The sequence below is a fragment of the Leucoraja erinacea genome, chromosome 2 (genome assembly GCF_028641065.1).
Source record: "Leucoraja erinacea ecotype New England chromosome 2, Leri_hhj_1, whole genome shotgun sequence".
Taxonomy (NCBI): domain Eukaryota; kingdom Metazoa; phylum Chordata; class Chondrichthyes; order Rajiformes; family Rajidae; genus Leucoraja; species Leucoraja erinaceus.
In genome coordinates, this window is record NC_073378.1 from 3019526 (window position 1) to 3044322 (window position 24797).

General features: G+C 43.9%; 1 protein-coding gene across 1 annotated transcript in view; it reads left to right on the forward strand.

Annotated features, from left to right (window-relative positions):
• Positions 1-24797, forward strand: part of dap (death-associated protein) — a 93925-nt gene that overhangs the window by 53217 nt on the left and 15911 nt on the right. The gene's annotated exons all lie outside the window — the stretch shown is intronic.

A 24797-nucleotide genomic window follows, 5' to 3' on the forward strand; every position in this document is an offset into this window, starting at 1 on the left:
ACAGATTGCTGGTCACAGTTGCATCAACAAAGGTTCATACTTTATTTCCAGTTAGATAAATAGAACAAAGTCTACAGTCCCAGCATGTCCTTGGTTTCACTTAAGCCTACGTGTACATTTTGCTGATAATGGAAAATGCTAGATTGGAGATGGGGAGTTTTCCATTCTTGGCCAAACCACTTGCAAAGCTTTCATATGTCAATAACCTCATTTTCTACAGGTTTCTTGCAGGGTTAGTACAACTGTTTATGTAGCAAAGGTGCAGTTGGTGCACAAATCTGTCGATTAGCTGGCAGGACAGGGGTAAGTTGTCTGCTACTAATTCTGGGTATTAAGTTTGCAATTCTACCTTTTTTTTTAAGCAAGATACAGAAATGTCTATGAGAGTAATGAGATTTAAGCATTGTATCGATCATTTTTACTAGATATTCCTTCTAAGTCTAAGCAATTGGATCCTCGACTTCCTCATTCACAGACCACAGTCTGTTCATATTGATGGAAATGTGTCATCCTTGATTACAATCAGCATGGGAGCACATCAAGGCTGCGTGCTCAGCCCCCTGCTGTACTCACTCTATACTCATGACTGCGTAGCCGGACATAGTGCGAACTCCATCATCAAGTTGGCCGATGACACCACTGTTGAGGGATGTATCACTGATGGGGACGAGTCAGAGTAGAGAAGTGAGATCGACCAAATGGTGCCATCACAATAACCTGGCTCTCAACACCAGCAAACCCAAGGAACTGATTGTGGACTTTGGAAGGGGTAGGATGAGGTCCCACAGTCAATGGGTCGATGGTGGAAAGGGTCAAGAAGTCAAGGACTTCAAATTTCCGAAGATCTCTCCTGGTCCCAGAACACTGATAAAGAAAGCACATCAGCGCCTCCACTTACGGAGAGTCGGTATGTCAAAGATGACTCTCTCGAACTTCTACAGGTGCACAGTAGGGAGCATGCAGACCAGTTGCATCATTGCTTGGCACGGCAACTTGAGCGTCCAGGAGCAGAAAAGGCTGCAAAAAGTAGTAACCACTGCCCAGTCCATCATTGGTTCTGAGATTCAGATTCAGATTCAATTTTAATTGTCATTGTCAGTGTACAGTACAGAGACAATGAAATGCAATGAGACAACGAGACAACTGACCTCCCTACCATCGAGGGGATCTATCGCCGTCGCTGCCTCAAAAAGACTGACAGCATCATCAAGGACCCACACCATCCTGGTCACACACTCATCTCTCCGCTGCCATCGGGTAGAAGGTACAGGAGCCTGAAATCTGCAACATCCAGATTCAGGAACAGCTTCTTCCCCACAGCCATCAGACTATTAAACACAACTTCAAACAAACTATGAACTATAACAACCTATTGCACTTTATCTGTTTACTGATGTGTGTATATATTCTATGCTATATGGACAACTGATCTAATCTGTATTTATGACTACAATATCCTGTTGTGCTGCAGCAGTGCAAGAATTTCATTGTCCTATCTGGGACGAAGTGTCTTGACGAAGTCACTCCATAAAGGATCCCCCGTGAAAGCTCAAATTGCATTCCTAAGCATTATTTCAGCAACTAATTTATTATTTATATCTCAAAACACACATTACATGATTCCTGTCTTAAGTCTACATTGTTTGACAGGTAAATGTAATAACATATTCCACCAGTGAATTTGCTGACTTTAGCCTTCTTGATGACACCAGTAGTTCTTTAGCTTAATTTTGAATATAGAAACTCTAGTGATTTTCCTATGTAATTCCCACATTAAAATATTTCATCGATCAATGTTTCCCTTTTAACTTTAACAACGTTTAAAAAAAAAACTATACTTTGATGTGAATTATAGAATAAAAATAATTAAAAATAGCATCCTTCATTGAGGGGAAGGAAAACTGCTCTTAAATAACGTAAATAGTGCCTTAATCACCCAGATTCATTCCATAATTTCTGCAGAAAATTTCACTAACATTATAAATGCATACTTCTTCAAATGGAAAGCTCTTTATTTTCTCTTTTTTTCATTTAATTAAAAAAGCATTTTCTTGGCAATAACACTATGGTTTGATGATCAGTTAGTCATCCGAATCCACATGAATAGTTGCATCGGTTAGATTTCCCACATTGATATGATGTGACTATCAATCTGGCAAAATTAATATATTAATAAAAGTAATTTTGCAGCATTGGTTTTAAACAATACATTAATGTGGGATTATCACCGGTTTATTTCTGCTGTGTTTGCATGCTGCCCTTTATTCAGATTTAATTACAGTATTTTTGAATTCTACAGGGATACCTAGGGCTACTCTAAGTGCTGCTGTTGATAGATAACATTAATCAATGTAGAAAATAACATCAAATGAACCAGGTAATGAGCAGATTTTTGAGTTTGTGAAGATGACTCTTCTAAGCAAATGGAGTTTTTTCTGTCCAATATTAAGCTACTTTGTTAGTGAAGCATACTTATTAATTTAATGTATTTAAGTGATGTAAAAGATAAATGAAGTATAAAACAGGTTTTTTAGTATATAACATAAATAAGCCTTCTAGTCTATGTTTGTCTTTATCCGCCTTTCACTTGATTTATCATCTATTCACTGCTCACTGATATATTTAAATGCATTTAGTATGTTAGTTTCAAAGATTCCTGAAAGTAGTTTGTATTCTTTTATTCTTTGGTTAATTTTCTGATAAATTACTTTATTCATCAGAGACTAAACTATATTCATCATCTGTACCTTTGTGGAAAAACGCAAAGATAAATATTTCTGACACAAAGGAGCTTCAAAGGTAATTTGAGGGGAAAGATTTTCTACAGAGAGAATGATTGATATCTGGAACTCACTGCCAGAAGAGGTGATAAAATCAGAAACTGAAAGTTTATTTAAGAGGCATTGGCACAGGCACAAATAGGCATGGCAGATGGATAAGGCCATAGTGCAAGTAAAGGGATTATTTGTTGTATAGCAGCAAAAGGGATAATTTAGGTGTGGTAGGCCAAAGGGCCTGTGTTTTTGCTGTACAACTTTATAATTCTGTGCCTTCATGAGTTAAATTGGTGGATGAAGAAATATTTTCAACTGGCATCATGGGAAAGCTGATGGCAGCAAATGTGTATGACTTTGTATTTGTTGTGTTTTAAGTACATTTATAATGAGAATTTTGTGAGTGATTTATTGTCTGTCTGGAATCATCTGTAAATTTGTCTGCGGCAGTTTGGTAATCATTTGCGGTGCCTAATAGCTAGAGACGTTGATTACAAAGTGTACTCCAGCACTTTGTATCTTCTTTTGTAAACCAGCATCTGCAGTTCCTTCTTTCCACAATGATGTTGTTCATTTGGGAAAGGATGTTATTCATTTTGCCAGGAATGAGATGAGAATATTCACTTCAGATTAACCAAGCCTAAAATTAGTTTGGCTAATCCGAGTTTAAACTTCCCAAACTTTATGGAGATTTTCCATGTTATTGCTCATTGCGAATAGCATGATGATAATTTTCTCTGACTTGCTGTTGGTCTGGCTAAAATGGGAGTTTATTTTACCTTCTCTTTTAAGAAATTGATTTATTTTGCCGGTAAAACAAGTTAAGATCATCTCGGAAAGTTAACAATTTGTAGAGCCTTTTAAATAAGGAGTTTAGTTGCTACAGAGCCACTCAGTCCTGCTCGTTCCAATAAATAATGCAATATTTTTATTTTATCCCCACGTTTTAGGCATGTTGACTAAATTGCCCTATTTTTTTGTTATAAACCTGTTAAAATCCTTTACAAAGGCAACAATGCAATGCTGACAGTAAAGCAACACTGGTTGAAAGGAGTAATTTCTTCCAAGTTACTTTGTGGATATATTATTGTGAAATTTGAAGCTAATCTTCATAATATATTAGGATAAAGAAGTAGGATTGAATGGGTGGTTTAAGATTAGGAAATAGTGACATTGAAATAATGCAATGGACCTTAATGCCAGTAATTACATTTTGCCGAAGAGAACAATTCTGGGGTTCTTTCCTCATCAGACCTTGGCTTTCTGCAATACCCTAGTTTATATTCCACTTTTTGTTGGGAACACTTTCATTATTATCAGTGAAATCTTAACAGTGCTTCCCATCATTTGTATTGAAAGCTTTCAGACTGTAAATACAGACTGAAAACTGAAATGACTGCATTGTAGCATTTCTGATACAGTACATCAAGCACTGTACTTGCAAAGAATTGCTGTGACTGATATCATCTCCACAGGTTGGGATCATTTTACATAACGCATTGCTCCAGGAAAAATGCAATTTTAGTTGCATCCATTTGCTTTGCATGTTTCCGATCGTTCATTGGTTCCTGAGTTGCACCTGGTTACACGTATCGACTGCTCATTTGTTTCTTCCTAACAATCTTTGAGTTTTTGCCTAACCACTCTGCTCTCCCATCCCATTCCCAATGCTTTTTCCTCAGCAACAAACATTTTGATAGGGCACAATTGGCAGGATAAACAGCAGTGAGTGTTTTAAGATTTTCAAACTTTTTTTATTAAAAGACATGCAGATGGACCTTTTGTTTGCCAATAATTACATTTTGGTAAAGAGAAAAATGCTGGGAACACTCAGCAGGTGTAGCATGGAGTGAAGGAAATTAACAGTGCTCCCATATTTGTATTGCAAAGCTGAGTTTCAGACTGTGTGTATCAGACTGTGTCTGGTTTGGAATCTTTAACTGCATTTAAGGGCACAATTTGATACAGTACATCAAGCACCTAAGGTCACTTGCAAGAAGGGAATTCCTGTGACTGATAATCATCTCCACAGGTTGGGATCATTTTACATAACGCATTGCTCCAGGAAAAATGCAATTTTAGTTGCATCCATTTGCTTTGCATGTTTCGCGATCGCTTCATTGGTTCCTGAGCTGCTGCTCCCTGGTGACACGGAGAATCATTGCATAAATTGTTTCTTCCTAAGGGATCTTTGTGGTGGTTTTGCCTAACCACTCTGAAACTTAATCCTTATTCCCAATGGTCGGCGACTCAGCAACGCGGATTTGGATAGGGCTCAATTGGCAGGCCGCGGGCGGCAGTGAGTGTTCTCCGATTTTCAAACTCTACCCCTTAATTCGAGACAGTCCAAATTTTCGCTTTCTGTTTCCAACGTACCAGCTCCGGGAATGTCGGGAGTCGGCGGCGTCGCGCTGAGAAACTCAGCGGGTGCAGCAGCATCTATGGACCGAAGGAAATTTGCTTCAAGCTCCATAGATGCTGCTGCACCCACTGAGTTTCTCCAGTCGCTGGATTTTTTTGTGTATCATAATTGTCCGGTCTGGTTTGGTGCCGGTTTTAACTGCTTTTAAGGGCACAATTTAAATCCAAGGTGTTGTCAAGCAACCTTAAGGTCACATGCAAGAAGGGAAAAACACGCCATTAGTCAGTATAGGTTATTTCATGTGGGTCTTGTACCAGGCTGTCAAAACCAATTTGTGTTGTTCCAGTTCAGTTTTCAATTTAATGCAAACAAATTTGCGTGTCATTAAAAACTGCCAAAATAAAAATCCCAGTGGAAAAGAAATAGGAAGAGAGTTGTATAGCCTCTTTATATTTCATTGCTGATCAGTGTACAAGGATAAGCTAAAGCAGAGCTGTGTAGCAGCTTTCTTAGCTGAGAAGCCCTACCTAACAAGTCATCTCTTCCACAGTATTAATGCCCCATCCTTGGGAGTGAATTTTAAATGTCCACTCTTGTACCAGGCTGGTGACCCAATTTGTGAGTCCAGTTCAGTTTTCAATTTAATGCAAACAAATTTGCGTGTCATTAAAAACTGCCAAAATAAAAATCCCAGTGGAAAAGAAATAGGAAGAGAGTTGTATAGCCTCTTTATATTTCATTGCTGATCAGTGTACAAGGATAAGCTAAAGCAGAGCTGTGTAGCAGCTTTCTTAGCTGAGAAGCCCTACCTAACAAGCCATCTCTTCCACAGTATTAATTCCCCACCCTTGGGAGTGAATGTCCACTCCCAGTTACAGTCTGGGTGACCCGCGAGTAAAAAAATAAATAATTCTTGTGTTGCTTTATTTACTTTCTTTCATACATATTCTTTGAGGGCAAATTTTATTCAATATCGCAAATTTCTGGGTTGTGATTAGTTACTTCTGAAAGGGTGAATTTTTGAAACTCGAATGCCCATCATGGGGTTCACCTGTACCAGGAAACAATTACATTGTCATAATAGTTATCTTTTGGACATTAACATTCATTAATCTGTTTTATTGGCCTTGTTGCACTCTTCTAGTATAGACTAGAATGTCAGTCTAGATCAGGGGTCGGGAACTTACGGCCCCCGGACCGAAAGCGTAACCCAAAATCATCCGGCCTGCAGGCATTTTTTTTTTCGTAGTCATCCGGCCCGCAGACTTCCTTCATCTCCGGTACCTCCCGGACCTGAGGCGCCCAGGCGGGGTGACACAAGGACGCAAGAACGCCTGAGCTGGCGGCCGCAATTGTGGAGCGCCCGAGCAGTGCTGAGCGCCCGAGCGGGGCCGAGCGCCGAGCTCTGGCTGTACCACATTCTGTGCAAAACCACCGGCACATCCGCGCACCTGTGTCTGGGCTTCACTGTCGCGATCGGGGTTGTCAATAGGCCGGGGACGAGTGAGTGTGAGTAGTTGAGCCACCACCTTCAGGACAGAGCCAAGGCAATGGTCCGTAGGTACGCCATGTTCGTGAGCGCCCGTAACTAGGGACCAGTGTCCGGGTGGCCCCCTCGAAGAGGTGGGATATATGTGAACACTTGATTTGATGCCTGCCATCCGGGACGGGATCTATGTGTACACGTGATAGATGTGGCCTGCCATCCGCTCACAGACATGCCACCCGGCCCCTATGCAGAACAAGGTTCCCTGGTCAAGATCTTGATGAATGAAATCAGGCAGGAACTGGCAGCAAAAAATATTAAACTTATCCTACTGTGAATCAATGTGTAATTGTGGAGAGGTGCTGAGAAAACTGGGCGCTACTTGGAGTGACTAAACGCTTGGTAAAGCTTTCATTGGGTTTCATTGATTCTGCTGATGTGGAGGATGGAGGTTTAAAGGCGATAGTTCTAAGGGTTGCAATTTACATGGTTAAAGGCATGGCTAATGTTTGGGCGAGAGAAATTGTCTTAATTGTTCTTGGTTACCTTACAGCATGTGACTAGCTTTATACCAAAGTTATTCTGCTGCAAAGTAACCCTCTTATTAGTAAATAGTCCCATAGTCCACTCTCAATTGTTAGGTGGTTAGTTCTGAGTAAATACCTGTAAAATATGAAGAAACTAAAGATGAGTGAAGTTCCAAGCCTTACTTTTATGTCCATTGTTTTTTTTGTTTTCTTTGTTTTCAAGTGGCAATCTGGATTTCTATTTCCATGTTGTGGTGACACTTTACATGTTGTTCAACTTTCCAGTACCCAGTTTCATTTTGTAGATAATCGAACAGAATCACTTATTTGGGGAATAAAGTCAATAGAGTACTTTTTGGAATATGAAATGCCCATACTATTATGATAATAGTTACAGCTAATAATTGGGAATGTAACCATTGAGTTATCTATAGACCTAGAACTGGCATGAAATGTAATATGCTAATTTATCTTTTGAAATGCACTCTTTAAAAACATAATTCTACAGAAAAGGTTAAATCACGATATTTTATCTTTGACTACATTACTTTGGGAAAAGATAATGCATCTGAGTATTTTAAGGCACTTTCATGTGAAGAAATGTCATATACGATGTATTTAGTTTATTTATAACAAAAAACATGGTTTGCTGTCAGTGAGTTGCAAAGGCATTGATCTTTGTTTAGTTGTCAGAATTAAACTGTACTTATTATAGGCATTTAATCATCATCTGTAACAAAGTCATAGAATGATACAGTGTGGAAACAGGCCCTTCGGCCCAACTTGCCCGCACCGGCCAACATGTCCCAGTTATACTAGTCCCATCTACCTGCGTTTGGTCTTGATCCATACACCCATCATCCTTTGTGTGTAAATGTATCCCTAAGGAATAGGGACCCAGCTTACTTAACCTATCCCTATAGCTCCTGGCAACATCCTCGTAAATCTTCCTATCCTCTGAATGTGACCTGTCCAACTGACTGATGAAGGCCAATTTCTTAAACACCTGCTCTCCTTATCTGTTCTACAACACTCCCCAGAAGCCTACCATTGACAGTGTACGTCCTGCCCTTGTTAGACGTCCCAAATTGCAACACCTCACACATCTCACTATTAATTCCATCAACCCCCCTAGCCAATCGATCCCGATCCTGCTGCAATCTTCCACAACCATCTTCACTATCTGGAAAACCACCCACTTTTGTATCATCAGCTAACTTGCTAATCTTGCCCTGTATGTTCTCATCCAAATCATTGATGTAGATGACAAACAGTAACGGGCCCAGCCCCTTCCCCTTGCACACCCTAGGTCCTCATGTCCTCAATTCCCCTACAACTGGGCAAGTGACTCTGTGCAAGTACCTGATCTATGCCCTCTCATTTTTGTGTCTGTACCTCTAAAATTTAGCTTCTAGTTAAGTACTAACCCTTTGAGACTAACTTTTCATCTTACATTTTGGGGTCCCTAAGTAGAATAGGGACCCAGCATTTTTTTTTAACCTATGATGGAATTTTCCTGTAATTTCTTTCATCGTAAATAAAAATCATAATCTCTTTATTAGCCAAGTATGTTTTCAAGAATTTGATTTGACAACAAGACACACAATCATATTTCCTATAACATGTTGAACGAGATTCCGTGGATGGGACAAACTGAACACAATATCGGGGGGGATCTAAATCGGACCCCTGGTCAGGGCTGCTCGTACCTGCTGCGACTTCGGGAGCTACCCGAGCAGTCTCACCAACGTCCTATACAACTGCAACATGACCTCCCAACTTCGAGTTCCATTTTTTGACCCCATCCCCACCTCCCACGTAAAATAAACCAGAGAACATTAACATCCGGCAAGGTAAGAGGTTGAAAAAAAGTTTCCCCTGACCCCATCCCCACCTCCCACGTAAAATAAACCAGAGAACATTAACACAAACATTTTAAAACTAAAAATAACAAAAAAGACTAAAAGACAGACAGAGACTGTCGGCGAGGCTACCATTGCTGACGGTGCCACCCAGTAACATATCTGTCAACCACAGTGCATTTGAGTAAATTAAATCACATTCATTGAGAGAGACATCATGGCCTTTTGACCCACTGAGCCCACATTGACCATCTACAGTAATCCTACATTAATCCCATTTTCTATTCTCTCCATATTCATCAACTTCCCAGATTCTACCACTCACACATGAGGGGCAATTTACAGTGGCCAATTTACCTACTGCCCACACCTTTGGAATGAGCAGCCGAAGGAATCCAAAGGGCCTCAAGGAGAACATACAAACTCTGTCTGACAGCACTCGAGGTCTGTAGTGGAATTGATTTGGTTTTACATTTTGGAGACACCAGAGACTGCAGATGATGGAATCTATGAGCAAAGAACAAAGTGCTGGAAGCTCAGCATGTCAAGCAGCATCTGTGGAGAGAAATGGACAGACAATGTTTTGGGTCAGAACATTTCTTTAAACTGTTGGAGTTGGGGCAGAGATAGTTGGAAAGAGGTACAGGTGGGCTAAGCCTGGTAAGTGATAGGTGGATGTATGTGAAGGGGGTGATTGACAGATGGGTGGCTGTAGGGCCTATCTTAGCCCTGTAAACTTCCAGAGTATCAAAGATAATGGGGAATGCCTCACAAGGACATTTCTGGTTTTCCTGCATGGTGAGTAATGAGGTTTGCACTGAAGGTCAGAGAATGAAATGCTATTGTAGTTTTATTGAGACCTTATGGACTTGGCTGTCAGGCCTACCTGTCCATTGTTAAAGAGTTTGCTCAGCCTCAGTAGGCATTCTAATTGATTCAACATCACTCTATTCTGCTGGGACTATTAGTTACTTTGCCTTTGTCTCAACATTGAAATTGCCCTTTCTCTTTTTTTATTTCTTGATCCAATTTCCAAGTTTCTTAACATTATTCGGTTGTACATGTCATTGGCTTGCATTGAGCACTTTGTGTTTAAAAAGAAATGTTGAGAATAATTATAGAGTTTCATGGAATTTAACCCCTCAAACACAATTCAATATTACCATGGCTGATGTTTTAAATAAGGCACACACACACACACACACACACACACACACACACACTCACACCACACACACACACACACCCACACACACACACACACACACACACACACACACACACACACACACACCAGCCACGCCTATACAAATCCCAAGATAGACACAAAAAGCTGGAGTGGCTAAGCAGGACAGGCAGCATTACTGCAGAGAAGAAGCGTCTCGACCCGGAACCTTCACCCATTCCTTCTCTCCAGTGATGCTGCCTTTTACTGCCTCACCCACTGAGTTTCTCCAGCATTTTTGTCTGTCCTTGATTCATTTAACATGTAAACATTTTTCAGCGTCGGCTCTGGATATATTCAGTGGCAAAGTCTCTTGGGAAAACAGTTTCTGACTGAAGAAACATCTGCTGGGTGATAAAAGCTTTCTTCATCTGTCCTGAATGGCGAGCCCTTGTGATTCAGTATCGCAGCCATAGAACCATCCAACTCCACCTCAACCCTTCCACAAAGCTTGTATTTTATACATTTCAGCAAGTTCATCTCTCATTGTAAATTCCATAGACCCAGACTAATTAATCCGCCTTTGCAGGGCCAATCTGTCAAGCCACGAATTAGTCCTCTAAGAGTTTGTTGCACTCCCTCAGTTACACGTTAGGGAGATTAGACTTATCAACAACATGCCAGGCAAGATCTTACCAGGACTTTATAATTTGAATAGAGTGTCTGCTGTGGGACTCTGATGTTGGGCATGCGAATGACATGGCCATCCCAGTGTAACTGACTGAGTATAACTCAGCTTGGGTGCTGGGGATTTAGTCTGGTAAGGGCCTCTGTCATTGATTTGCATTTCCTTCCAGTGAATTGCAGAAGTTTGCACCCGATTCTGTACTTGCAGTGTACTGTTCAATGTGAAGTGATATAGTTGAGGTGCCAGGGGAGGACAAACTCAGAGGAAAGGAATTTTGCTGCTGGCAGTAGAATAGCAAGGCACAAAATACCTGTGGGATTGTTAGTGCCTCAAATTACAAATGAGGTCCGCAACGAAGATATAATTGTTCCTGGACTATTTTAATGCAGTGCCTTCAGAGATTTTTGCAAGCTAATGGGGCTGTCCCACTGTACGAGCTAATTCAAGAGTTCTCCCGAGTTTACCCTGATTCGAACTCGAAGAATTACGGTAATAGCCGCTCATGGGTACTTAAGATAAGATAAGATAAGATAAGATACATTTATTGTCATTTGGACCCCTTGAGGTGCAAACGAAATGCCGTTTCTGCAGCCATACATACAAACACATAGACCCAAGACACAACATGATTTACATAAACATCCATCACATCGCTGTGATGGAAGGCCAAAAAAACTTATCTCTCCACTGCACTCTCCCCCCCCCCCCCGATGTCAGAGTCAAAGTCAAAGCCCCCGGCTGGCGATGGCGATTGTCCCGCGGCCATTAAAGCCACGCCGGGTGGTGCGAGGTCGCACACCGGGTCTTGGTGTTAGAGCCCCCGGCGTGCGCTCGCAGAGTCCCGCGGCCATTCAAAGCCGCGCGGGGCAGTGGTGTCAGGCCCCGCTCCAGGAGCTCTTCAACCCCGCAACTCGGGCGGGGGAAGTCGCCGTTGCGAGAGCCCTGAAAAGCGGTCTCCCTCCAGGGAGCCGCGGGCTCCCGGTGCCGCCGTCCACCGACCTGTCGTTGGAGCCTCCGACTCTCCAGTCGGGCAGCAGCAGCAGCAGCAGCAGCAGCAGCGCTCCTCCACCGCTCCACCCGCTCTGGACTCGGCCAGCCCCGCGACGGCGACGGTGAGTTGTAGCACCAGAGTCCCCGGCTTCTTCCTGTTGTAGGCCGCTCCTCGTTGCGGCCCCAACGACAACGGAAACCCGACGAGAAAAGGTCGGGTCTCCAGTGCAGGGAGAGATTTAAAAAGTTTCCCCCCCCCCTCCCACCCCGCACACACACACCCCAACAAAAAATAACAAAAACTACATTAAAACACAGACAGAAAATAATAAAACGCGGACAGACTGCAGAGGCCGCTGCTGGCCAGAGCCGCGCCGCCCACTTGGGGCTCTCGTGGACATTTTTCAACATATTGAAAAATCTTCACAAGTCTTCACGAGCTTACCGCGTTTCCCGAGTACCTGCCGTTGGCGTTATGAGCTGCTAAGAGACGTCCTGAGCTCCGACGTACCCGCTACGTACATTCTACGTGCTTACCACGAGTTTGATTTTTTTTTTTAGCTCGTACAGTGGGACAGCCCGTTAAGAAACCAACTGAGTTGGTGGGGAGAATATGCAATTTGGTTAAGGCAATGGCTAAGAATTGAAGCTTTCGAACCTTTTTAGATCGGGCATTGCAGAGTCCATGTGCAGGCTGTTAGATGTGAGAATTCAAGCAGAACTGTTTGACGTTGAATCTGATGCTCGAGGGTGGATGCAAAGTGGCCACCAGTGTGGAAAGGACATTGATAAATGTGAACCAATTTTGCGAAGGACATGGCCTTAAGATGCAGCCAGGGAGCAAGACAATAGAGGAGGTAATGGTAGAGTGGTTGTCACCTTCATGCTTGATTGTCGTCGCTTGTACAAGAACTCACAGCAGGAAAACTGAAGGTTAATTGCCAAAGTTGAGAAAGTTTCAAGTCATGTGGTTGGAAAAAGGTTATGACTGTATTAAAATCCATCCACCCTCGCACTGATGTTTTAATTACCACTGGATAGGGCACGTTGTGTGTAAATGCAGACTCTCTCAAGAATGAAACTACTGGCAAGCACAGTCATCCCTATTTACCAAGCATGCCATGGGGCAGAGGTGAGGAGCAGTACCATTTGTGTTTGTAATTGGTAACGCAAAGAGATAGTGGTGCAGCTGCTAGAGCTCCTGCCTCAGCATCAGAGACCCAGGTTCGATGCTGACCTCGGGTGCTGTCTTTGTAGAGTTTGCACATTCTCCCTGTGACTCAGTGGGTTTCCTCCAGGTGCATAGCACATCCCAAAGATATGCGGATTTGTAAGTTAATTGGCCTGTGTAAATTGTCACTCGTGTAGGGAGTAGATGCGAAGGTGGGATAACATAGAACTAGTGTGAATAATGATAGAAACATAGAAACATAGAAATTAGGTGCAGGAGTAGGCCATTCGGCCCTTCGAGCCTGCACCGCCATTCAATATGATCATGGCTGATCATTCAACTCAGTATCCCGTACCTGCCTTCTCTCCATACCCCCTGATCCCCTTAGCCACAAGGGCCACATCTAACTCCCTCTTAAATATAGCCAATGAACTGGCCTCAACTACCCTCTGTGGCAGAGAGTTCCAGAGATTCACCACTCTCTGTGTGAAAAACGTTCTTCTCATCTCGGTTTTAAAGGATTTCCCCCTTATCCTTAAGCTGTGACCCCTTGTCCTGGAATGATGGTGGATGTGGGCTAATTGGACCAAGAGGCCTGCTTCCATGCTGCATTTCTAAACTCATTTAATTGGACAAAATAAAATGGAATCTAGTCCACATGTGCAGAGGGAGATACCCGCAATACATTAGTAGCTCCTTATCAGATGAAAATGTCATGATATCAGCATGGGCACTGATATTGCCACCAGCTAGTTGTTTGCTGAGCAGAATGTGTACCGAGAATATCTGAAACGCATCTCAATGCTGTAGAGTAAACTGACTTTACAGGGGAAGTAGATAGTTGGGTGGCTTTTGGAGCCACCATGGTCCAGTTACCTCTCATAGTGAAAGACCAGAATCATATACAGGTTGACCACCGATACACCAGCACTGATACACCGATACACCTCGCTTTCAGAGCTTTTCAGCATTATCTGTTTTTCTGGACCAACAAAGGTCATGTGATAATGAAACGGCTTTGCACCCCTGTTCCACTAATGACACACTTCATGTTTCTAAAGCACCACGAAAAACTGACATTTTTAACTAAAATAAATATAAAATGCAAATTGAATGACCTGCCGACCCATCCCTGGCTCTCATCATTTCCCCGGCCTTTTAGAGTCCTGGCCTCTGACCCCACTCTCAACTAGTAGAGTACACCAGCAAGCCCTTCTTCACTCACCGGACATTTCAGTGACACGGCTGTCGTGGCGGCTCTTGTCGTAGCTCCTGGAAACTGCACTTTCTTCATATTATCGCCGCCCCCTCCTCTACCACCCCTCCCACCCACTACAGGCTCTAAACGGCCGCGGGGATGGTGCAAGCCAGGGATGTGTTGGCAGGTCCGTCCATTATATCCGACATCTGTTATAAGGGGGTTGTTAAAACGAGGATTTACTGTATTGTCATTTCAAAACAGTTAAGAGTGAAGGCAGAGAGCATTGTTGATTATTTCACGACGGAAGGACACGACCGGAAAGAGCGCTTTCAACTCGCAATGCCATCTGTGGCCGCTCAGAGAATTTCAGATGAGCTCCCGTAATTTTGTCCGGGTTATAGGGATGAGCGGATCATCAGTTGCCAGAAATTCTGTGTTCAAGCTGTAGCTGAAATCATGGATGTTGACTGTTCCTTTCAGTCACTTGTGCATTTCAAAGATTCAAGGCTGTGATGAAATTCTACAGCAGCTCAAGCTGGTGAGTGCACTGACCCCACTCAAGAAGACTACCGATCAGTTGAGCTCCAGAGATGACAAGAAATCTAGAGTGCAAAGATGAGGACGAACAAAAACTAATGGCTCCAGCTCCAGCATGGTATTCATGGAGAATGAGAAATTGGTAACGATTGTTTTGTTAATTGTGAAATGAAGCATGAAGTAAACAAATGTGGCATTTTCTGAAGAGAACTCAGTTCATTCAGGCCAAGGTTCACCTGGCGGCAAGAAGGTCATAAGGGGAAGGGAAAGGTTGCTATGGAATTGCATGACAGTCCAAGAATAGTGATACTGACATTTGTGAAGTTACACAGTGAGTAGGGAACATTATTGCATCATAAATCTTCATTGATAAAGAAGAATAATGTGTTTTCAAAACTGATAGATGTGTAACATCCTTCAACAAGAGCTGAACACATGTTTCACTTCATTGTGGAGTAACAACTAAAGCAAGGAGAGAGTAATCTTAATATTTCTGAACATTGTGTAAATTTTCAGTCCTCAGCAGTGATTACTTTGGAAGTGGACTCCGTGATTTGATTAGTTGATGCAAGCAACTGATTCCCTGGTGATTCTGGACATTGGCCATGCCTTTACTGGAATTTGCTGGGATGATGTACAGTAAATAGCTCGCCACAGGTCCAAACCACAAGTCCAATAGTACGATCCTGGTGAAAGATGTTGGAGATGGGTGTGACGATTCCAGCAAATATGCAATCGTAGAACTGCAAAATGTCCTGAAGCAGCTTAGCCAATGGCTAGAGCGAGGATTTAATTGATATGTGTAGGCATCGTGAAGTCTCTGTGCAACCTACGCATGATGGTACAACAAGTGATTGTTTGCAAAAACGCAACAAGTGAGATTGAGAACCCTGACGGCTGAGTTGCACGCACTGGAAACCATCCAGAGAAAAGATCAAAGATAAGAACTTTACCTCAAAGAGATTATCGGAGAAAAGGAAGTACGGTGTCTACGGTGAATAGAAGTGAGAGTTACAATGTGAAATGCATTTTTGTTTTGTAACATAATAAAACATTGCACAGTGGAAATTACTATTATTGGATTTGTGAGACTTGGGAATATTTTGAAAAAATGCATAATTCTAATTACTGGTGTAGTTAATGAGATATTGTTCTGTTAACATCTGGGAGTTGCAGTTGATGCTGAGGAATATATGTTTAGTTTAGTTTAAAAGTACAGCGTGGAAACTGGCCTATTGGCCAACTGAGACTATGCCGATCACCCATACACTAGAAGCATAGAAAACATAGAAAAATAGGAGCAAGAATGGGCCCATGATCAAAATGATCATGGCTGATCATCTAAAATCAGTACCCCTTACCTGTTTTATCCCCATATCTGATTCCCTTAGTCCGAAGAGCTAAATCTAACTCTCTTGAAAACATCCAATGAATTGGCCTTCACTGCCTTCTGTGGTAGAGAATTCCAAAGACTCACAACTCTGTGTGAAAAGGTTTTTCCTCATCTCAGTCGTAAATGGCCTACTCCAAATTCTTAAATTGTGACCCCTGGTTCTGGACTCCCCCAAAATCGGGAACATTTTCCTGCGTCTTGCCTGTCCAGTCCTTTAAGAATTTGATATGTTTCTATAAGAACTCCTCTCATCCTTATAAATTCCAGTGAATACAAGCCCAGTCGACCCATACTTTCATCATATTTCAGTCCTGTCATCCCGGCAATTAACCTGCTGAACCTACGCTGGACTCCATCAATAGCAATAGTGTACTTCCTCAAATCAGGAGACCAAACTTGCACACTATACTCCAGATGCTGTCTCACCAGGGCCTCAACTGCAGTAGGAATTCCTTGCTCCTACACTCAAATCCTCTGACAATGAAGGCCAACATGCCATTAGCTTTCTTCAGTGCCTGCTGTACCCGCATGCTTACTTTCAGTGACTGATGTATAAGCACACCCAGTTCTTGTTGCACCTCCCCTTTTCCTAATCTGACACCATTCGGGTAGTCTGCCTTCCTGTTTTCGCCACCAAAGTGGATAACCTCACATTTATCCACATTATACTGCATCTGCCATGCATCTGCCCACTCACCCAACCTATCCAAGTTACACTGCAGCCTCATAGCATCCAGCTCACACTGCCACCCAGCTTTGTGTCATCCGCAAAATTGTCACATTTAAATTTCTCGTCTACATTGTTAATCTATATTACTAAAAGTCTGATCTTGATCGCTTTTGGCTCGCTGTGGTACGATTTCCGAGAAAACGCCGCCACCTACGGCCGTCATTTTTGGCCACCTCGCTCAGAGCCCCCCCTTCACCTTCCGGGTTCGGAGGATTTTTCCCATCGATTAAAAATCAGAGAGATATTAATGTTTTTTTTTAAATCCCCATTCTCTCTGCTGGTGGCAGGGGGGAGGGACTATAAAACCCGGAAGTGTAGTCCCTCACTCAGTCTCTGCCAGACCCAGGAAGCGAGAGGGTCACGGCTCTCTGGGCTGCGAATAACACTGAACGCACGTCTACTCCAGGGTGAGTCCCCTCGATGCGGCTGTAAGGTGGCTGCTGCCCAATTGTTTGCCTTGCCTTTTTAACAAGTTTGTGTTCACAAAATGAATTTTGGTTGTCTGGTGGCTGCGGCCCAATTGTTTGCCTCGCCTTTTAAAAATGTTTGTGTTCACAAAATGAATTTTCGTCGTCGGGTGGCTGCTGCCGGATTGTTTGCCTTGGCTTGGCTTCTAAAATCGTTGCAACAGTTGGCTGCTAGCCCAATAATCCATTCGGCCCACAATGTCTATACTAGCCCTCTGGAAACCAGTACCTTCGGCCCACAACACCCATACTAGCGCAACAGAAAGCCCCTCCCCCCCCACTAGCGAGAAATATTGGAATTGGTGGAGAGGTGGAATATTGCGTTGGTGACCAGCCCTCCCGTGTGATGCTGGGACCCAACGGGTCCCACTTAGTATCTTCTATAGTACGTGTCGGGGAACCAATATAAATGTTCTACATGAATACATTAATCAATTTTCAAACCACTTACGTCAAGTGGCTCTCTCTTGCATGCTATTCTAATGGTGAGGAGTCTTTGTTTACATAGCTGTACCTTGTTATTTGGAGACCTTGTTATTTGACAGCCTATGAGCTTTAATGGAAGTTATTCATTATCTGATATCAATTCCTTTTTGGTATTTATGCATTTTCATGTTTATTAATGTGTGTTCATTCTTTTGAAATATTCTATATAGATCTGTAGATGCTGGTTTATACAAATCATGACACAATGTACTGGAGTAACTCAGCGAGTCAGGCAGCATCTTTAGAGAACATGGATAGGTAACATTTTTGGTCAAGATCCTTCTGCAGACTGATTTTTGTTTTTTGGTGGGGGGGGGGGGCAAACCTGGAAGAGAGGTGGAGGCAAGACATCTGTCTGATGAAGCGTCTTGACTCAAAACGTTACCTATTCCTTTTCTCCCGAGACGCTGCCTGACTCGCTGAGTCACTTCAGCATTTTGTGTCTATCTTTGGTGGCAAGACAAAACCTGGCAGGTGATAGGTGGGTGCAGGGAGGGGGAGGGGGGAATTTTAATAGGTTGGACAAAGGCCTGAGATGAAAAGACAAAGAGTGTGAGATAAGGATGGGAGAGGTATGGACTGTGAAGCCAGAAGAAGGAATATAGATGGAAGAGGACAGGAGGAAGGGAAGAAGAGAAATGGATGTGAATCCAAGTGGGGCACATGAAGAGAGGGGAGTGGAAAGAATTGATAAATAAAGGAATAAATAAATGACAGGTACATAAAGAAATAGATAAATAGAAAAGGAGGGGTTGTTTGCAGGTAGTCACCTAAAATTAGAGAATTCAACATTCATACCATTAGGATTTAAGATACCCAAGTGGATTATAAGGTGCTGTTCCTCCAGTTAGTATTTGGCCACACTTGGCAATGGAGGAAGGGTAGGACGACAGAAATGTCAGTATGGGAATGGGAAGGGAATTAAAATGGTTAGCAACCAGGAGATATCTTGGCCTTCCAATTAAAAAAATCTATTTTGTTCTATCATGCCTCTGCCCTTATTTATTTATTTACTATTTATTTCCCTCCTTCCTCTCTTCCCTGTGCGCCACCTAGATTTGGAGCCATTTCTCCCCTTTCATGTCACTCGTCCATGTTCTCCAAAGGTGCTGGCTGAACCGCTGAGCTACTCCAGCACTTTGTGCTCATTATTTATTTGTGTATTAGGTATGAGAGGTACTTGAAAGTTTTGTTTCATGTGGGAAGTTTGTAAAGGGCCTGTCCCACTGGCGATTTTATTTTTCGGCAACTGCCGGGTTTATTGACTAACTTATCAGGTCACCGAAAAATCTGCGGCATGATAACGTATGACGTGGTGTTTTTTCAAGTGTCGCCGCTGGATTTTGAAATGTGGTTTTTTGTCGCAGCTGGATTTTGAAATGTTCAAAATCTTTTGGGCAACTCCCTGACTATGACGTACCGTTTGCAGGTCATTGGCTGAAAAAAATGTCGCCAGTGTGTGGGAGTGGGCGGGGAACCCTATCCCTTATGCAAACTCGATGGTCCGAAGGGCCTTTTCCGAGCTGTAGCTCTGAAAAAAAAACTCAAGTCTGCATCATGACGTGCGTTTTTGTAAACTGTGGAGATACACTGCCCCCAGGTGGCTAATTGAACAATTTAAATGTATGATTAAATATAAATAATCTGCAGCGTGTGATTGTGTGAACAGTCACTGCATAAACTTCTTTTAATGGGAGGATAGTTGAAGAAATAAAGGTAAAAACTGAAAGTAATCTTCAATGTGAGGTTTAAGAAGGAAAAATCGAAGGTAGACAAAAATGCTGGTGAAACTCAGCAGGTGAGGCAGCATCTATGGAGCGAAGGAATAGGTGAGGTTTCAGGTCATGACCCTTCATCAGACTGATGTTACCTCGCCCCTTGGCTCCATCCAATCCTAATGTGTCTTTCCAGATGCGGCAGAGGTTCACCTGCACCTCCCCCAACCTCATCTATTGCATCTGCTGCTCTGGGTGTCAGCTGCTCTACATCGGTGAGACCAAGCGCAGGCTTGGCGATCGCTTCGCCCAACACCTCCGCTCAGTTCGCAATAACCAACCTGATCTCCCAGTGGCTCAGCACTTAAACTCCTCCATCCAGTCCGAATCCGACTTTCTGTCCTGGCCCTCCCGCATGGCCAGAGTGCGGCCCACCGTAAATTGGAGGAGCAGCGCCTCATAGTGTGGTTGGACAGTGTACACCCCAGCGGTATGAACCGACTTCTCTGTTTCAGAGCAACTCCTTGCTTTCTGAACTAAACTAAACTACCCAGCTCTGCACAGCCCACGTCTGCGTTTTTGTAAACTGTGGAGATACACGTCCCCCATCCCCGCATCAATCTGAAGCAGGGTCTCGACCTGGAAACATCAACTATTTCTTCAATGTGAGGTTGATCTGTGTAGTCTTTTTTAAAGTATGTATTGCATTCTTATCGAGTTCTTTGAGCAACATTCACATGCTTCATGATGGATAGTATATAAAATTCAATTGTGTAGCAACATGATGAATTTGAAGTGCAAATTGAACTTGAAACGTTAACAGCGCTTTCAAGTCTATTGTCAGAATCTTCCATGTTCATAATGCGCTAACGTACAGAGGTTGTAGAAATATAAGAAGTAATCGGCATCAGTGATGTCAAAGTGGAGATGGTCAAAAGCTTCAGGTTCCTAAGCATAAAAATCACCAACAATCTGTCCTGGACCAACCACATTGAAGCTACGGCCAAGAAAGTACACCATTACCTCTACTTGCTGTCCAGGGTCTGACCTCCCCAGAGGAGCATGGGTGAAGCTCAACAGACTTGGTACCTTAGTTGGGCGTTTCAATGCCAGCATGTTGAGATGGGGGCTCCGCCAGAGCCCAGCCTGTGAATGTGGAGCAGAACAACAGACAGCCAACCATGTCATCTCTGGGTGCCCACTCTACCACCCACCAAATGGAGCTACCTGGCAGACATTGACGCTGAGACAACAACCTGGCTGCTCAACACCCAGCCTGAGATCTAACTATTCCTTTGGTTTATGTTTCATTTGCAAGAAGAAGAAGACTTCCTCAGAAGACGAGGGAAGTTCAGCATGTCTCCAATGAGCCTGGCCAACTTCTACAGATGAAAGATAGAAAGCATCCTGGCATAATGCATTACAGCTTGGTTATCCAACAACTTTTCCAAGACCGCAAGAAATTGCAGAGTATGGATATAGCCCAGTCACATGCGTGTGAAGTGTTTCACTGTATCTCGGTGTATATTACAATAATAAACCAATGGCAACGTTGTCACTTAACGGGCAATGTATGTATATTATCACGTGTGTATCATTGTATAAGCAGGCATTTTGTCTGAAGCAATCACAAGTGGAGAAATCAACCTTTAACAGGAGGAAGAACTGGCGGAACAGATGATCACAGGCAGGCTATTCCTAAACATTTGACTTTGAGATACATAATGGAATGTTCAATGTGTAACCAAAAGATTGGTTGATTGAATTGAATTGAATTTCCTTTATTGTCATTCAGACCTTACGGTCTGAACGAGATTTTGTGCCTGCAGTCATACATACAATGATACAATAATAACAACAATAAACACAAATTAACTTCCACCACAGTGAGTCCTCCAAACACCTCCTCACTGTGGTGGAGGCAAAAATCTTAGGGTTGTAGTCTCTCCCTCTGCGCTGAGGCAATTCCCCACCGGGCGATGGTATGAACAGTCCCGCAGCTCACTGAACCCCGCGAACGGGCCGGTACAAATTACTGCGGCCCTTGCTGTCGAAAGGTCTGCACCTCCCCCAGAGGAGCAGCCGCCGGCCCGAAGCTGAACCCAGACTCTGGCACCGCCTTAGAACGTCGGGCCACCGAGCACCAATCCCAGCCCCCGGACCAGATGGGGGCTCCGCCAGAGCCCAGTTCCACCCTCAGGCTGGGCAGAACAACCGACAGGAGTGCCATTCATCCCTCGGGCTGTGCCCACTCCAGCGGGAGTGCCGTTCCCCCTTGGGCTGGGCCACTCCGACATTGAGTGCCGTTCCAACAACCCTCTGGCTGGGCCACTCCAGCGGGAGTGCCGTTCCTCCACCCTCGGGCTGGGCCACTCCAGCGGGAGTGCCGTTCCTCCCTCGGGCTGGGCCACTCCCCCGGGAGTGCCATTTTCCCTCGGGCTGGGCCACTCCAGCGGGAGTGCCAACTTCTCCCTCAGGCTGGGCCACTCCGACGGGAGTACCGTTCCACCCTCGGGCTAGCATTATGCCGTTTACGGCTTGGGCCACTCCAGCCAACGTTCCTTGTCCAAGACCGCAAGCCACATTGCAGAGTATGGCCACTATAGCCCAGTCACCATGCGCTCTGAAGTTTCACTGTTATCCCGGTGGGTATATTACGAGCCCAGGACAAGTCCTGTCAATGGCAACGAGGTCACTTCCGCTAGGCCTCAATGTAGACGGATATTATCACAAAAAGGTGTATTATCATTGTAGCAGCCCCCATTTCACAATCCCCCCAGCCCAGGCCACCCCCACATAAACACAGCCTAAAAAGGAAAAACATAACTAGACAAAACAGAAAATCACAATACAAAAAAGTCCTAAACATTTGACTTTGAGATACATAATGGAATGTTCAATGTGTAACCAAAAGATTGGTTGATGAGGTGCTTTTTAAGAAGCATCCAACAGGAACAAAGGAAAGGGAGATTTTAGGGAAGGAATTCCAGAGACTAGGATCTTGCCAGTTAAAAATGTGGTTGCAATGATGGTGTGATGAGAATCAATGGTATGCAAGAGATAGAACAGACTAGACGACGTGGGACCCGTTGGGTCCCATGTTCACACGGGAGGGCTGGTCCCCCAACGCAATATTCCACCTCTCCACTAATTCCATTATTGGTGGCCAGTGGGGGAGCTTTCTGGAGCGCTGGTATGGGTTCTTGGGGTGGCAGCTCAGTCCCCCAAGCCTGATCTGCTGGCAGCTCACTCACGGCTGGTGGGCTGGCAGTTGACTCATGACTATTCCTTGAAATTCCATTTCAATGAGGGTGCAAGGTCACCAAATTCAAGTGCAGTTTCCAACCACTTCAAGCAGGGTGCAAGGCCACCGAATTCAAGTGCGGTTTCATACCACTTCAAGCTGAATCCATGGCCACCAAATTCAAGTGCAGTTTCATACCACTTTCAGCAGGGTGCAAGGCCACCAAATTCAAGTGCAGTTTCATACCACTTCAAGCAGGGTGCAAGGCTGCCAAATTAAAGTGCAGTTTCATTCCACTTCAAGCAGGGTCCAAGGCCACCAAATTCAAATGCAGCTTCATACCATTTAATGCAGGATGAAACCACCATAAAACCACACAAAACACCAAACTCACAGTTCAGTAGACATTCAGTCTGTTCAGTTGATTCACAGCACAGACAGTCATGACCTCTCCCTCTCCCATCATGCAGAGACTGAGCCACACCCACACTTCTGGGTTTTATAACCCCTCCCCCTCCCACCAGAAAAGGTGTGGCTTTCAGGGCGTGATTGACAGGAGAGAGATTTTCAACATTTTCTGTTGAAACACTTTTATTTTTAATTGATGGGAAGAAATCACTGCACCTGCTCAGCGGAGGGGTGTCTGAGTAAGATGGCCAAAAATCACAGCCGTAAGTGGTAGCGTTTTATCTTAAATCAATATACAGTGCAAACAGGAAGTGCATTTGCAGTAGTGCCTTTTAACTTCAAGCCAAAGCACCCAAGCCACCATTTGCAGTAAGTAGTGCCATTCAACCCCAAGCCAAAGCACCCAAGCCACCATTTGCAGTAAGTAGTGCCTTTCAACCAAGCAAAGCACCCAAACCACCATTGGCAGCAAGTAGTGACTTTCAACTTCAAGCCAAAGCACCCAAGCCACCATTTGCAGTAAGTAATGCCTTTCAACTTCAAGCCAAAGCACCCAAGCCACCATTTGCAGTAAGTAGTGCCTTTCAACTTCATGCCACCATTTGCAGTAAGTAGTGCCTTTCAACTTCATGCCACCATTTGCACTAAGTGGTGCCTTTCAACTTCAAGCCAAATCACCCAGCCATCATTTGCAGTAAGTAGTGCCTTTCAACTTCAAGCCAAATCACCCAAGCCATCATTTGCAGTTAGTGCCTTTCAACTTCAAGCAAAGCACCCAAGCCACCATTTGCAGTAAGTAGTCATTCAACTTCAAGCAAAGCACCCAAGCCACCATTTGCAGTAAGTAGTACCTTTCAATGAAAGCACCCAAGCCACCATTTGCAGCAAGTAGTGCCTTTCAACTTCATGCCATCATTTGCAGTAAGTAATGCCTTTCAACTTCAAGCCAAAGCTCCCAAGCCACCATTTGCAGTAAGTAGTGCCTTTCAACTTTAAACCAAAGCTTCCAAACTACCATTAGCAGTAAGCAGTGCCTTTTTACTTCAAACAAACCATATTTTCATTTTCAAACCACATTAAGGGTACTCACAGTGTTTAAGAAGGAACTGCAGATGCTGGAGAATCGAAGGTTACACAAAAAAGCTGGAGAAACTCGGCGGGTGAAGAAGGATTTCGGCCCGAAACGTTGCCTATTTCCTTCGCTCCATAGATGCTGCTGCACCCGCTGAGTTTCTCCAGCTTTTTTGTGTAACCTTAAGGGTACTCACAGTTGTGTAGACATGTGTTCAGTGTTATTCAGAGCTCAGTGAGACGTGACCCTTGGCTTCATCCATCTTGCAGAGACTGAATGAGGCACACCACTTCCTGGTTTTATAGTCCCTCCCCCTCTCTCCAGCAGGGGCAGCAGAGAGAATGGTGAATTTTTTAAAAACATTAATATCTCTCTGATTTGTCATCGGTGGGAAAACCTCTCCGCACCCGTAAGTTGGAGGGGGGGCTCTGAGCGAGGTGGCCAAAAATGACGGCCGTAGGTGGCGGCGTCCTGTCGGAAATCGCAACACAGTGGCCCAAAAGCGGTCAAGATCAGAGA